The 13267-nt window shown below is 56.2% G+C and overlaps 1 protein-coding gene across 1 annotated transcript in view; it reads right to left on the reverse strand.

Annotated features, from left to right (window-relative positions):
• SORCS2 (sortilin related VPS10 domain containing receptor 2) overlaps window positions 1-13267 on the reverse strand; it is a 516528-nt gene that overhangs the window by 205946 nt on the left and 297315 nt on the right.

Raw genomic sequence — 13267 nt, forward strand, 5'->3', positions numbered from 1 at the left:
GAGGCTCAGCGGCGCCTTCGACGGGCCCGCCCAGACCAGTCTCTGCAGAAACGTTTGCCCAGAGTCCATCTCTGCCCCTGTCTCTCTGGGCGTGCCTCTCTGGCTCTCTTTATGCACTTCTAATTCTGTCTGTTTCTCTCTGTTGGTATCTCTGCGTGTCTCATTTCTCCATCTCTCTGTGTCTCTGAGGGTCTCTCCACGGGTGCAGCTCTGTCCTTCTCTCCTGGTGTGTCTGTCTCTCTCTCCACACGTTGCTGATTTTCTGTGTGAGCCACTCTCTCCTCATTCACCCCTTCCACCCTCCCCATTTCCTTTCTCCTAAAATCATCTCAAGAGTGGACACCCCATGGTAGAAAGGTCTGGGACAATGTGTGGCCATCTCTCCTTGGCCACAGGGAAAGCAGGAGACCCAGTACCGGCTCTGCCCCTCCCTGGTGGGTAACCAGATGCCAGGCTCTTGACTGCCCTAGAGGGGCAGTCAGACGACAAATAAATGGAAGAAATGTATGATGTCAGGTAGTGCTAGGTCGTACGAATAAAAGAACAAGGGGCAGAGAGTTGGTGGGGGAGCTATTTCAGGCAGAGTGGCCCAGCACACTCTCCAGTGAGGTGACATTTGAACAGAGACTGGAATGCATCAAGGGGTCAGTCCATGTGGGTATCTGGGAAAGAGAACAGCACATGCAAAGGCCCTGAGGTGAGACTCCATGCCCAGGCTGCATTTCTGGGCACGTTGCCTATAGAACAGGGTACATCTCCTCACTCATGGCCACTGGATTCCGGGGATCTGGGATTGGCCTCTATCATGAAGCTAGGGCACTTCAGATTTCAGCCTCAGCGGGTCTGGCCAACTTGGTGACTGAGGTGTAGGTGACAGGGCAGGGGGCCTTCTGGGGGGAAGTCAGCAGGAGACGGTACACACATAGGAGCTGCTGACAGCTGGGCAGGGCAGGGGCCCGCCTCCTGTCTCGGGCCCTCAAGCAGGGCTCTCCTAGACAGGACCCCGGAACATTCAGCAAGGGGACCCTCGGTCCCCTTCCACTGCTCGACCTCCCCTGTCATTCCCACACCTGGTGGGTCCTGCGCCCCCATGGGAGTGGGCCTTTGCATCCATGTCAGTTCCCATCTGGGACTGTGGATACAGCAACGCCCTACACCGACCAGACCGCCAGGGGGAACCCGCTTCGCAAGACACCTTCACACGCTCTTCCAACATCGCGTCCCCGCTAATAAGGCAAATAAACACGGCATTTCCACATCAGAGGCACTGCAGCTACAGTCCATTAAATTAAATTCACCGTCAAGGGTGAAACAGAAGATAAACCGGGATTATTCTAGTCATGGCAATTTAAAAAGAAAAAAGAAAAAGAAAGGAGCGTTTTGAGAGACGTGTAATTTCGTGCTCCCTGAAGCGGTGGTGGCGGCTTCGCTGGGTTTGTGGTTTGGGAGGCGAGGCTGGAACATGCCAGGGCCTCCTCTCCCCGCGCCGGCTGAGCGCCTGGTCGCCTGCCTCCCGGGACAGAGTTTGCTCCCGGCCCAGGACCCAGCTGTTGTCCACGCAGGAGGCTGAACCATGCGGAGCCTTCTCCCCAGAGCCCAGGGGGTCACCGCCAGGAGGGCCAGCGCGGCACCCCCGCCTCCCCGCATGGCCCTGTCTCCTCTCACCCTACGTGGCCTGCCCCTTCTGCCTGGAGGTTCATCGGCCCCCAGGAGCCTCACTGTCCCCATCTGGGAAACCGGAGTGACGAGAGCGCCCTCAGGGTCGACCTCAGAGTCCTCCTGTATGTGCGAAGACAACGGACTTGATGGTGTTCTCCTGTTTCCCCCAAACCCACTCCTGCTCCGCACCTCGGCAGCCGACCTCCACAGGCCGCCTTTCCCAGGCCGGGTCTGCCAGCGCCGTCCTGCCGGGCTCAGCCACTGGGAGGCTGGGGGAGGCTAGGGGAGGAAGGGAAGCCGGCTACTCCGCCCTCCGCCCTCCGCGCCCCATGTGTCCCCGGCAGAGGCTGCGTCTCCTCGTGGCTCCCTCCCGCGGACAGGCCGCCCCGATTCCCGCCCCTGCGCTGCTCCAGGGCGGGAGCGAGCCCCCGCAGCCTCCCTGCCCAGGCGGCTCCCGCCTCACCCCTGCCGGTCACGGATTCTCTGTTCCACGAACTCCAGGCAGGCGCTGACTTCCTGTTTGGGCCCGGACAGAGGCTGCCTCCACGGGGATAAACCGGGACGGATGCCGTGTTATTGCATGTATTCGCTGTGTCCGCCGCGGCCCTGGCTCCTACACGGCCCTGCTCCGAGTGACACGCAATTCCTACGAGTGACCGCGTTCTCCTGATGGGTCACGTCCAGACATCCAGTCACGCTGGCTAGACTTTAGCCCAGTCTTTCCTGGTCCATCTTATTTTATTTCTACAACATTCTCTGTCCCTTTTTATCCATATTGGGTTTGATTTCCCTCCTTTGGGCCTCTCTTAGAGCTCTGACACGTGGTACAGACATTGTTTTCACGCAATGAAAATAGCTTTGTGTTTTATTTCTGATTATATAAATCACATTCCCCCACCCCCGCCCATAAAGCTTCCATCCGCCCTCTCCCAGATAAGCAAAGCAAACGCCCCAGCAAGGACCCCTCTGGATCTTTCTCCCAGCTCATGCGTACGCTCACACAGATGCAAACCCCCGCGTGGCTCTTTGCTTTTCTCACTTAATAATGCAATGTGGACACCCCTCCAGCTCCATGGACAGCGCCCCCAGGGCTGCCCCAGGGTCCCAGGCGTGGACGCGCTTCCCGTGGCCCCGTGCACTGGCGTCCCCCTGCTCCCCACTGTGTCTGTGTTCGTCTTTGTCACTCGCAGCAGTGCTGGATGGAAGGAACATCCCCGCCAACAGAACCTTCCACACTCTGCTCTCACTGCTCAGGGAGAGACAGCAGGAGGGGGACTGGAGAGTCTGTGTCTCTCCCTCAGTGGATGTTGCTAGCTGGCTCTCCACACCAGGGACACTTGGGGACGCTCCCCTGCCCGCTCACACTCTCTCCCAAAGCTCACTGAGAAGACACTCTCTCTCTCTCATTTGTGCATCTTCGATGGGTGAGTAGGAAGTGGCAAAGCCGTCGCCTGACTCTGTACCCTCCCACCTCCCGGGTGGGGGCTGGGCGCCCTTCACCAGTTAACTGGCTTTGGGATCTGCTCTTCTGTGAGCACCCACCCACCTCCTCAGTGCTTCCACTCTACTCTTCCCGTCTTTCTGCTGTCAACTTACAAGAGCTTTCCAGAAACATCTCAGAGATAGTTACCATTCGATATTAACCTCGTCCTTGGCAGATGTGTTGATTCCTCATCAACACATTTCATCTGCTGATTTTAGTTTACAGCGTTTACACACAATTATGTTTTCTATATCAAATGTCACATTTTCTCTTATAAATTCTGGGTTTCCTGTCTTGCTTAAATGATTGTATATATTCTCCTAACTTTTCTGATAATATTCGGATATTTTTTACTTTTATTTCTTTGATGTGTCTGAAATTTATTTTGGCACATGCTTCAACCCAGAGTCCCAACTCCGTGTCCCCACCTAGTCCCTCAGCAAAGACCGCACAATTTAAGTTTTTCCCCATTGGAGGTACTGAATGGGTCAGTGACGTCTTTTTCCCACTGACTTGAAGCACCCCCGTCCTCCTTATCAACCCTGGCATCTCCCGGTGCCACAGTGTCAGTGGGTCTGTTCCGTGGAGCTCCCTCGCCCACCGACAGACTTGTCTCTTTCTGCCCCTTGGCTTTGAGGACGGCGACTTCGGGGTAAGTTTTAGTCACTTCCAAACAAGTTCCCTTTCTTTGGTTTCTGATCTAGTTCTAGCAATTCCTACTGTTCTTGAACAGTTATCCTTCTATATAAACTTTAAGAGACTTTTATCCACTTTCATTTGTGTACAGTAAAAATCTAAACCTAAGGTTAAGTAAATGTCGGGTCTAAAATGCCATAATTCTTGATTAAGCCCCAAATGCTCAGAAACACACTTAATATTTAATTTTAACAGTCACAACCTCCTCCCAACTACCAGAGGGGTTTCTTTTCTTTCCTTTTTTTTTTAATGTTTTGGAATTTCATAAGCCTTTGATGTATAGCTTCACTCTTTTTTATTTTATTTTATTTTGTGAGGAAGATCAGCCCTGAGCTAACATCCATGCGAATCCTCCTCTTTTTTTGCTGAGGAAGACTGGCCCTGGGCTAACGTACATGCCCATCTTCCTCTATATGGGACGCTGCCACAGCATGGCCTGACAAGCAGTGCATCGGTGCGCGCCCGGGATCCGAACCCGGGCCACCAGCAGCGGAGCATGCGCACTTAACTGCTATGCCACGGGGCCGGCCCCTCATGGGGGTTTCTTTTGCCCATTAGATACTGGTGCATTTATTGGCTCAAGGGATCCAATAAAAACCAGCTAAACTTGGAGGAAATACTCCTAAAGCATTTATACATGTAGGTTTTAAACTTATGGCACTTACCTATACTGCTTTGTTTCATTTGTTTGGTAACCGTGTGTTGGGGGAAAAGTGTCTATTTATCTCCTAAGCTCTGTTTCAGCCTAGGAGACACTTTTCAGGCTCTGCTGCCTCCAGGAAGTCCTCCCTGACCACAACAAGTCTCAGGAATGTTTACTGGGCACCTAGTCAATGCACAGTCCACGCACTTTACAGATGTTTAATTCACGCCTCCCAACAGCCCTATGAGGTCAGAAATAAGGACTCACTCTTTAGAGACAGGAGCATGGAGGCTCAGAGAGGGGAAATGACCATCCCAAGGCCACACAGCCAGTGGCTTACCTTCTCCACTGTTCCTTTTTCTGCCCTACCACAGTAAGATGTCAGTAATGTCAGTTGGCGAGTGCATGAATGCATGGATGGATGGATACACAGATAAAGCAATTCTATCTGCAACTGCTGGAAACTTCTAAGTGGAGAAATACGAGTCCGTTGTGGTGGGAAACAGAGTTAACCCCCCCCCCAACGACGCAAATACAACTGTCAAACAAAGGCGGATGTCAGGTGTTTACGCCAGGCAGCAGCCTCCACCGCTGGCGTGCTTACGCCTCATTAAGCCCTGAGAACCACCGCTCCTGTGCTTTGGTGGAGGTGCCTTATTCTGACTAAAAAGGTCCTTTTCCCACACCTGGTTTCTGGGATCCACGCAAGTGAGACACCGTGGCTGTCAGCAGACGCAGATCCCGGGCCGTCCCCGATCGCCCTGCTGGCTTCCAGCCGCCTCCCCACCCCAAACTGGCGCCCGACTGGGGAGCGGGGATTAACCCTGGGCGGGGTGCCGCATGACCGCTCCCTCTGCCTGGCGTCCTCGCGACAAGGCGGGGAGGTGGGCGCTGTCACCCCTCTTCCACAGATGGGGAAATGGCGGCACGGAGGAGTCAGGGGTGGGTAACATCCCACGGCAGGCTCTGGTCCCAGTGTTGTCTGTGTGCCACCCCCTACTCTGCACTCTGGCTCTAGGAGGACGGGCAAGAGTCACCCCCACGATTCCTCTGAGAAAACCGAGGCTTTTAAAAGCTCATTAACTCGCGAAGGCCCAGCAGAAGCAGCTCCCACCTTAAGGAGCCGTGCTGCAGAGCCGCCGCTAACCCCTCGTTGTCCCGCTGCTGGGAGAGGGGACGTTTATTGGAGTGTCCTCGCCAGGTCACACTCTGGGGGCTAACCGCTTCCACGTGGGGCTTTTTCTTCCCCCACCAACCCCAGCACGGCGTGCTGGTCTACACGGACCATTCAAGCGTCATGGGACCAGTCAGGGACAACCCAGGTGGCGGCTGTGGGAGGTGGGGGGCAGCACCAGCCCCGGGGGTCAGTCATGTGAACAGGGGAGGAGAAGCGGGGGCCCGGGAGCCCTTAGGGGCCAGGAGCTGCCCTTGGGAACGAGCGCGGGGTGGGAGGGAAGATTCTGAGGACAGTGGTGCCTGCAGGGTCTGACCCACAGAGGGACAGGGGAGGCTGAGACCCCTGAAGAGAAGAGGCCAGGCCGGGGACCAGCGTTGGGCAGGGTGGCTATGGCCCCTCCTGGTGTTGGGTGGACCATGCTCTCTGCATGGGCACATGGGGGTGATATGGCCTGTTTCTTGGGGCTGTTGAGATGATTCAATGAGACCCGCTGTGGATAGGTCCCGGCCCAGTGCCTGGCGCCCAGCAGGCGAGAGACAAAGGACAGCTCTCGCCTCTCTTCCCCCTGTGGCCCCTCCTGCCGCCACGTGGGATCCCTACGCACCACATCAACACTGCTGTCACGTGAAGCAGCATTTCCCACCGATGCTCGTGCCTTCTTTCTAAATTAAGTAGGTCTCAATGACAGGAAACCTCACTGTCTCTCTCTCACTTGAAGGAACCACGATATTAGTCTTTCTCAGCACATTTGATTCACCCGGTTTTTGCCATCAGAATCACAATCACAATTCTAGGTCCCACTTTCACTCCCGAGTCCCGTCTTTTTGAACCCTGTCTACTTTGCTTTAGGTGAGAGGCCGGGGTTTCCGTCCTTTGATTGGCCCTCGGGTGGAATTTTTCCACTTCTAGAAGGAGCTGTGCGCGACAGGGTTGCAGGAGGAACCGGCTCCCGTGGCCATCAGGTGGCCCTGAGCTTCCCTTCCCGTCGTGGGTCTCCCGTCTCCCTGAGGGTCGGGCCGCAGCTTGACCAGAGCAAAGAGGTGGCAAGTTGTGCCGGAAACATCACAGGTTCAGGCAGGACTGGCCACAATTTACAGCGCCCAGGGCAAAACGAAAATGCCGGCCCCTTGTTCAAACTTACCAGGAATTTCACAACGGCGACAGGAGAGCGTTTAGCAAGCGTGGAGCCCTGATGAGTGCGGGGCCCCGTGAGACTGCACAGGTCGCCAGCCCTAGGGCCAGGAGTCAGACGGAGGTGGGTTCAAACCCCAGCACAGCCACTTATTAACTGAGCGACGTCAGCAGCTACTTACCCTCCCCGAGTCTGGTTTCCTAGTTTATGAAATGAACAATACTTAGGGGTCATTGCTAAGATGAAATGAATTGCCGTATAGCAAAGGAGCTAGAGCAATGCCCAGCACCCAGTCGATGCTTAACACATCTCCACATCTTCCACTCTCTGTCCCCAGCAAAGTCACGGGAACAAGAGAAGTTCTGAGCCGAGTGTCAAAACCACTTGAAAATATCCTGAGTGCTGTACTCTAGGTTCTTTCGGCAAAAGCATTTGGGTCTGAGTACCAAATGTCCACGGCGACTGCAGATGTCATAGGAAGAGCCTCAGGCAGGAGCCAGAAGCCCCCACAGTCGCTCCTAGCCCCCTGCTTACAGCTGAGCTTGAGAGAGCTGGGGCTGTGCGCGGTGACAGAGGCTGCACTGGGCGGTGCCCCCCCCCCACGCCTGGCACTTGGAGAGCAGTGAGACGAGCGAGGCAGGACGAGCGAGGCAGGACCAGGGCTGAGGCCTGCGAGGGCTCCAGGCGGCGGTGGAGCTTGTGACGGCACCAGCTCCTCCTCTCTGCCGCTGGCCTAGGGGGCAGGGGTGCACCAAAGAGCTCTCCGTCAGAGAGGGAGGGGCTGGCAGAGGGACGCCTTTCTCTTCCAGGGCCCCAGAACAAGCTCGGGGCCTCAGAACTACCCCCTGCTGCCAACTGAGAAGCCGCTGACACCGGGCTCCAGCCTGTGGCTCTCGGTGAAGTTTAAAACGGGAAACATTGAAATGTGATATGCAGCAAGTCAGGGGGCCAGGCTGGTCTGCCTAGTTCAACGCCCGTGGTAGGAACATCCATTCTGGGCCTGGGCCTGGGCCTGTGTTAGCCACTGGGGAACACACGGCGTTTCCGTCCCTATCTACAGTACAAGCCCCTCCGTCTCCATCTGTGTCTGCACCTGCACCCAGCTCCGTCCCTGTCTGTGTCCGCGTCTCTCCCCGTACCTCCACCGACACCCGGCGCCCTCTGGCACTGCGTGGGCAGGTGTAGCTGGATCTCCACTTGTCTCCCGCCCTCGGCTGTGTCTCCATCTCCACCTCTCTCTCCAGCTCTGGTTCCATCTGCTTGTCCCTCTCTGTCTCTGTCTTCATCTCATCTCCATGTGCGTGGGCTGAAGAGTCCGTATGGACTGGGTTCAAGTCAAGGTCACTACCAGCTGTGTATTTCTGGGGGATACTAAAATCTGTACAAAAAAGGCCTCTCTTACCTTCTTTCTAAGCACGTAGTCTCACCACTTTCTTTCAATAGGCCAGGAACTTCAAGGACACGAATATGGGTGACATACGTATGTGCGGTTTTTTTCCCCTTTTCTCCCCTTCCCACTGGCCTCCACTTAGAGCAGTAAGAAGTCATAATTTTTCTATTTGAGGCTTCTGAAAAGATGACAAAGATACATATATATGTTATATATAGGGACAGAGATATATTTATATATCTATATCTATACATATGTTTTAATTTATTATTATTTCTTGAATCCCCAACCCTCAGATGAGTTTGGGCTCATACACAGAGATACGTACGCCTCTGATCTAAGTGCCAGGATGCTATTATTGGCAGCATCTCTCTGCTCGGCTGTTTTTAAAACACGAAATCTGGTGGAACTTGTCCATTAAACACACCGAGAGATAAAGGAGTAACCAGATTCTTAAAAAAAGTGACATAGCATTTAAATAGGTCACACTTCCCACGCGCCACTGACGTCCTAATGCTTTTATAATGCTCTTCTCTCCCCCGACGGCTGAGGCTGAAGAGATGAATCTCACAGAGAGGCGTATCAACAGGTGTGCCTCAGAGCGAAAGGCCGGCTTCCCTTTCTCCCCGCACAGCGCTTTTTGAGCACAAAGGTCATATCAGCAGACGGGGAGTCATGAGACCTAGCTGCAGATTCTAGCTGTACCACGTGCGGCTGTGTGGCCTTGGGCGGGTCGCTTCCATTCTCTGCACCTCATGGGTGCTCCCTGGCCTCAGGGTGTCGCGGGCCAGAAGGAGAGACAGACCTGAGAGTGGGAGTCATGGAGAGGGACGAGGTGATGGGGACCAGGACAAAAGACGAGGGGCCACAAAGGCTGCCTGCGGGTGGTGACCACAGACAGACCCATCCAGTCCACTGCAGCTGCTTCTCGTAAACAGTGGCAGCCATTCTGATCATACCCCAGAACATCCCATCTCCACATTTTGACAGCTTTCCTTTGCATTCACACAAATTATCCCTTTGAGAACAGAGACTGTTGACCAGCTCAGGGTTCAGAATCATCAGCCCCATGGGGACCACCATGACCACAGAATCCTCTTCCCCACCAAGGAGAAGTCAATCTCAGACAGCGGTGAGCCCCATGAGGCCCTGCTCTGGCCCCCCAAGAACTTTTCCCCCAGTAAACCCCTCTGGTTCTCGCCTCACATATTCCTTGTTTTGATGGACACGTAGATCTCGAGAGCCAGAGACAACCTAGAGGCCACTTCCTCACTTCTGACGCTACCCGTGAACTGGGACAATGACAACTCCAGCCACTCCAGGCTGCCTCACGAGGAACGGAGCAAGCACACTAAGTGCACTGGGCCAAGCGTCCATCTCACGTCCACATACAGGGAGCGTGATTTCAGGCTCTTCAGACCCCGTGCTCACGCTGGAGCCCCGCCTCCTTCCTGGGAGCTCAGGGGTGACTGCTCCTCAGTGTAACTACAGTGGAAATTAAGAAAATCACTAACCCTGCTGTCAGGTGCATAATTAATTTGAGAAACTTAATTGTGTCCTAGCAGGGGAGGATCTCCCTGGTGGAGATGTGCTCTAAAAAGACAGACAGGGAGAAGGGAAAACACACCCCCAGATTCCTTCAGTCTCGAGGCACAGAAACGCAATAAGACCAACAAAAAGTGATGGAAGGGGCTTTGTCCCCTTTGTGGATGGGGACACCAGGTGCAGAGGAGTCTGCTGCCTTGCCTGGGTCCAGGTGGGCATGCTGGGCATGGAGGACAGTGCACAACCCACGGGACACAAGGAACATTTTCAGTCCTGGCCACTAGTGCCAGCCTGGTGCCTTCGCCGGAAAGCCCGATCATCACACGGCACCCTTGTCCCGCGTGCCCCGCTCTCGGCTCCACATCCGACAGCACACGGGGCTACCAACGAGGGAACTGCATCCTCGTGAATAACCAACACCATCCCCATGGATGTGTCCCTGCTTCTGTTTTTCCCTCCAAGAAAAACAAAAATACAAAGATGAAGATCAGCTGCAACTGAGGAAGCAGGACGAGAAGGGAGCGAGGTTCTCGCTGAAGGGCTGGGGACCCGTGGGCCGAGCACAGTCAGGGCAGTGGGGGCAGACCCAAGGGAGAAACGCATAAGGCACAGGTGACACGGCGGAGACGGACGCCTGATGCAGAGGGCGGTGAGGAGGGAAGGTTCGCCCCCACGGGCATGAATCTCAGTGCCCTCACGGATCTCAAGAGTCAGACATGGGCCAGGTCTGCAGGAGGTTAAGCTGAGTTCCCCAGACGACCAAAGACCCCTGCTCAGCGCTGGAGCTGGGTCTGAGGGACCCTGAAGTTTTGTTTGGGGTTTCATTCTGCTCAGGCTGCCACAGGGTGGACTCCCAACATCGAGGCTGGAGGCTCCTTGGAGCCTTGAACTGAAGCCCTTGGTCCTCCCACTGCTGCCCCCTCGGGGACTCCCTCTCCCTCCACCACTGCCCTCCAGCCGCCAGGTCCTCCCTGCAATGCTGAGACACACCAAGGACCCTGTCTCAGCCCAGAGGTCCTTCTTCAGCTCTCGGGGACACTCCATGGGAGAGTCGGGCCCTCTCTGTCACATCCCAGTGCCCTCCCAGCACTGTCTGTATTTTCTGTTCTTATTTCTTTACTTGGACACTGTCTGTCCCCCAGGTCTGAGGCTGGGACCCCCAGAAGCGGACAAGGACTTGAGTGTGGAAGTTTCCGTGGGAGGCCATCCTGGGAAGAGCAGGAAGGTGGATGCGGGAGGGTGTGTCAGCAAGAGTCACGGCTGCGGACGAGGGGCTCAACCCTGCGGGTCCTCTGGGAGACGGGAGAGAATGAGCCCAGGAGCGGGGCGACCGAGTGTGGCCCCCACTTCTCAACCACTCGTCCACTCGGGTGGAGGGCCTCCCCAGGGTTATCCCAGCACCTCCCCTGCCCCACGCGGGGTGAGCAGAGAGCCCTCAGGAGGCAGAGGAGCCCAAGGTGGGGGTAGAGGAGTGGTGCGCTCCGGGGGGCTGTGGGGAGAGCACGAGTGGCTAGAATGAAAGCCCCATGAGGTCAGGGGTCCTGTCTCTCCCGGGGTCCCATGCCGTGCTTGGCATACACTGGACTTTCAGGACTATTTGCCTAACGAATGAACAACTGAGTGACAAGACCTGAAAACCAGGATTGCACCAGAGGCCAGAGGCTGCTCCCCTCCCACCCCAGCTGCCCGACCTGAGAACACCCCGGGCCACCTCCTCTCACCCTCTGCCTGCACCTGCCCCTGCACGCTGCCCCAGCCACGCGTGCTCGCCTGTGCAGCTGGGCCCGTTTGTTTGCCGTCAGCCTCGCTGCTCCCTAACCTGGCGGAGCAGAGATTTAATTACCTGCTGGGTTTTCTTCCCACTGTTTCAGGTAAAAGAAGGAAGACAGGAGGATGGTTTAGGGGAGGGTCTCTCAGGGGGCTTCTTAGCTGGGGTGAAAGAAGGGTGGGCGACAAAGCCCCCCATGTGTGTTCCCATCTTGGAGACCAGTCCCCAGCCCCCCGGCCTGTCCCCCTCACCTGTACCCCAACCCCGCGGGGCCGAGTCCCCATTCTGCCGCATCCCCCTTAAACTCTCCCCTTCCATCTGCCCTGTAGCCACCACTCCTGGCCAGACTCACCTGTGGGCCTGCCTCCTGGCTGTGTCCCCTGCAGTCGCAGCCCCGGAACCTCCCCTGTGCGCAACCCCCCGCAAGTTCCTGGGAAGAGCCAGTCTGTCTGTGTCCTCCCCTGCTCAGGCTCCCTGCATGGCTCCTTGTGGCCCCAGGATAAACCTCCCACCCTGAGTGGGCTGCCCGTGTCCTCCACAGCCTGCTGCGTCCCACTCTCTCCCCCATCTCCCCACGGGTGCACGCTGCAGACACGCGGCTCCTGGACCCCACCCCCACACACACTTATGTACACATACATGCTCACACAGTTGTGCACATTCACACGTGCACTCTCGCACACCCGCCCTGTGCTGCGTCCCTCCCCTTTGTCATGCTGATCCCTCTCCTGAGAACACCTGCCCTGTCCTCAGCTCATCTCCCTTCTGCAGCCTGCGGGACCCTGGCCAAGGAGCCACCCCCTCCAGGAAGCCGCTCCAAGCCCAGCTGCACACAATCCCTGCTCAGGACTGACAGGCCTCTGCTTCCCACTCACAGGGCACTTGTCCCTTTACAGGAACACACTGCATTCCCAGGACACTACCTGAGGGACCAGGGTTTGGTCACACCTGCATTCCCGCTCCTGGTAGGTGCTGTGTTGAACGAGGCAGAGGATGCCATGCAAGCTCAGGCCTGCCATGCCTGGCACATACTCTTCCCACGTCAGTTCATTTCCTCCCTGCGATGACCCTGGGGATCAGCGGGCAGGCAGCCCACACTCATGGCCGACCACCTGCCTGCTCAGGCCCGAGTCCCCGCGGAGACAAGGCCCCGTCTCAGCTGCCACCCTGCAGAAGCAGGTGAGGACTCTTCTCTAGAGCTCCTCCGTGCCATGGATGCACCTTCCGGAACCTGGAAAGGAGCAGGATCTCCACACGTTGTCTCCCAGTGTCATTAGGAAGCAGAACATGGCACGTCCTCAGCACTGATTTACAGAGCCCAGCAGTGGACAGAGCACCTGGGCCTCCCCCTCACCTGTAACACAGGGTCGTGACACCCATGTGACATATCAGTCAAGGCAGGGGTCTGGGTCACTGAGTCACAGAGAGGTGGCACGTCTCCCCCATGTCGCTATGTCAGCTTGGGTGCGGGAGAGCTGGCAGGGACCCCCATCTAAGACGTCCCTTCTAAGACTCCACGCACGTCCCACCCCCGGGGGAAGTGCAGCCATGTGAAATAGGGGCACATTGATGAGGCCTAGGCAGAGGGGCCCCAAAACTGGGGCTGGGTCAAACGGCAGAGGATGAATCATAGCGGAAAATCATTTCTTAAAACTGTTCCTGCTATACGCAGTTATCTGCCTTTTTGACAAAGTTTCTGGCAGCCCTCTGGCTTCTGCATTTCATGGTAATGAACTTTCTGGAAAGAGGATGGCATGGGTCTGGACCCAGCTCT

This window comes from Diceros bicornis, chromosome 8, assembly GCF_020826845.1.
Source record: "Diceros bicornis minor isolate mBicDic1 chromosome 8, mDicBic1.mat.cur, whole genome shotgun sequence".
Lineage (NCBI taxonomy): Eukaryota > Metazoa > Chordata > Mammalia > Perissodactyla > Rhinocerotidae > Diceros > Diceros bicornis.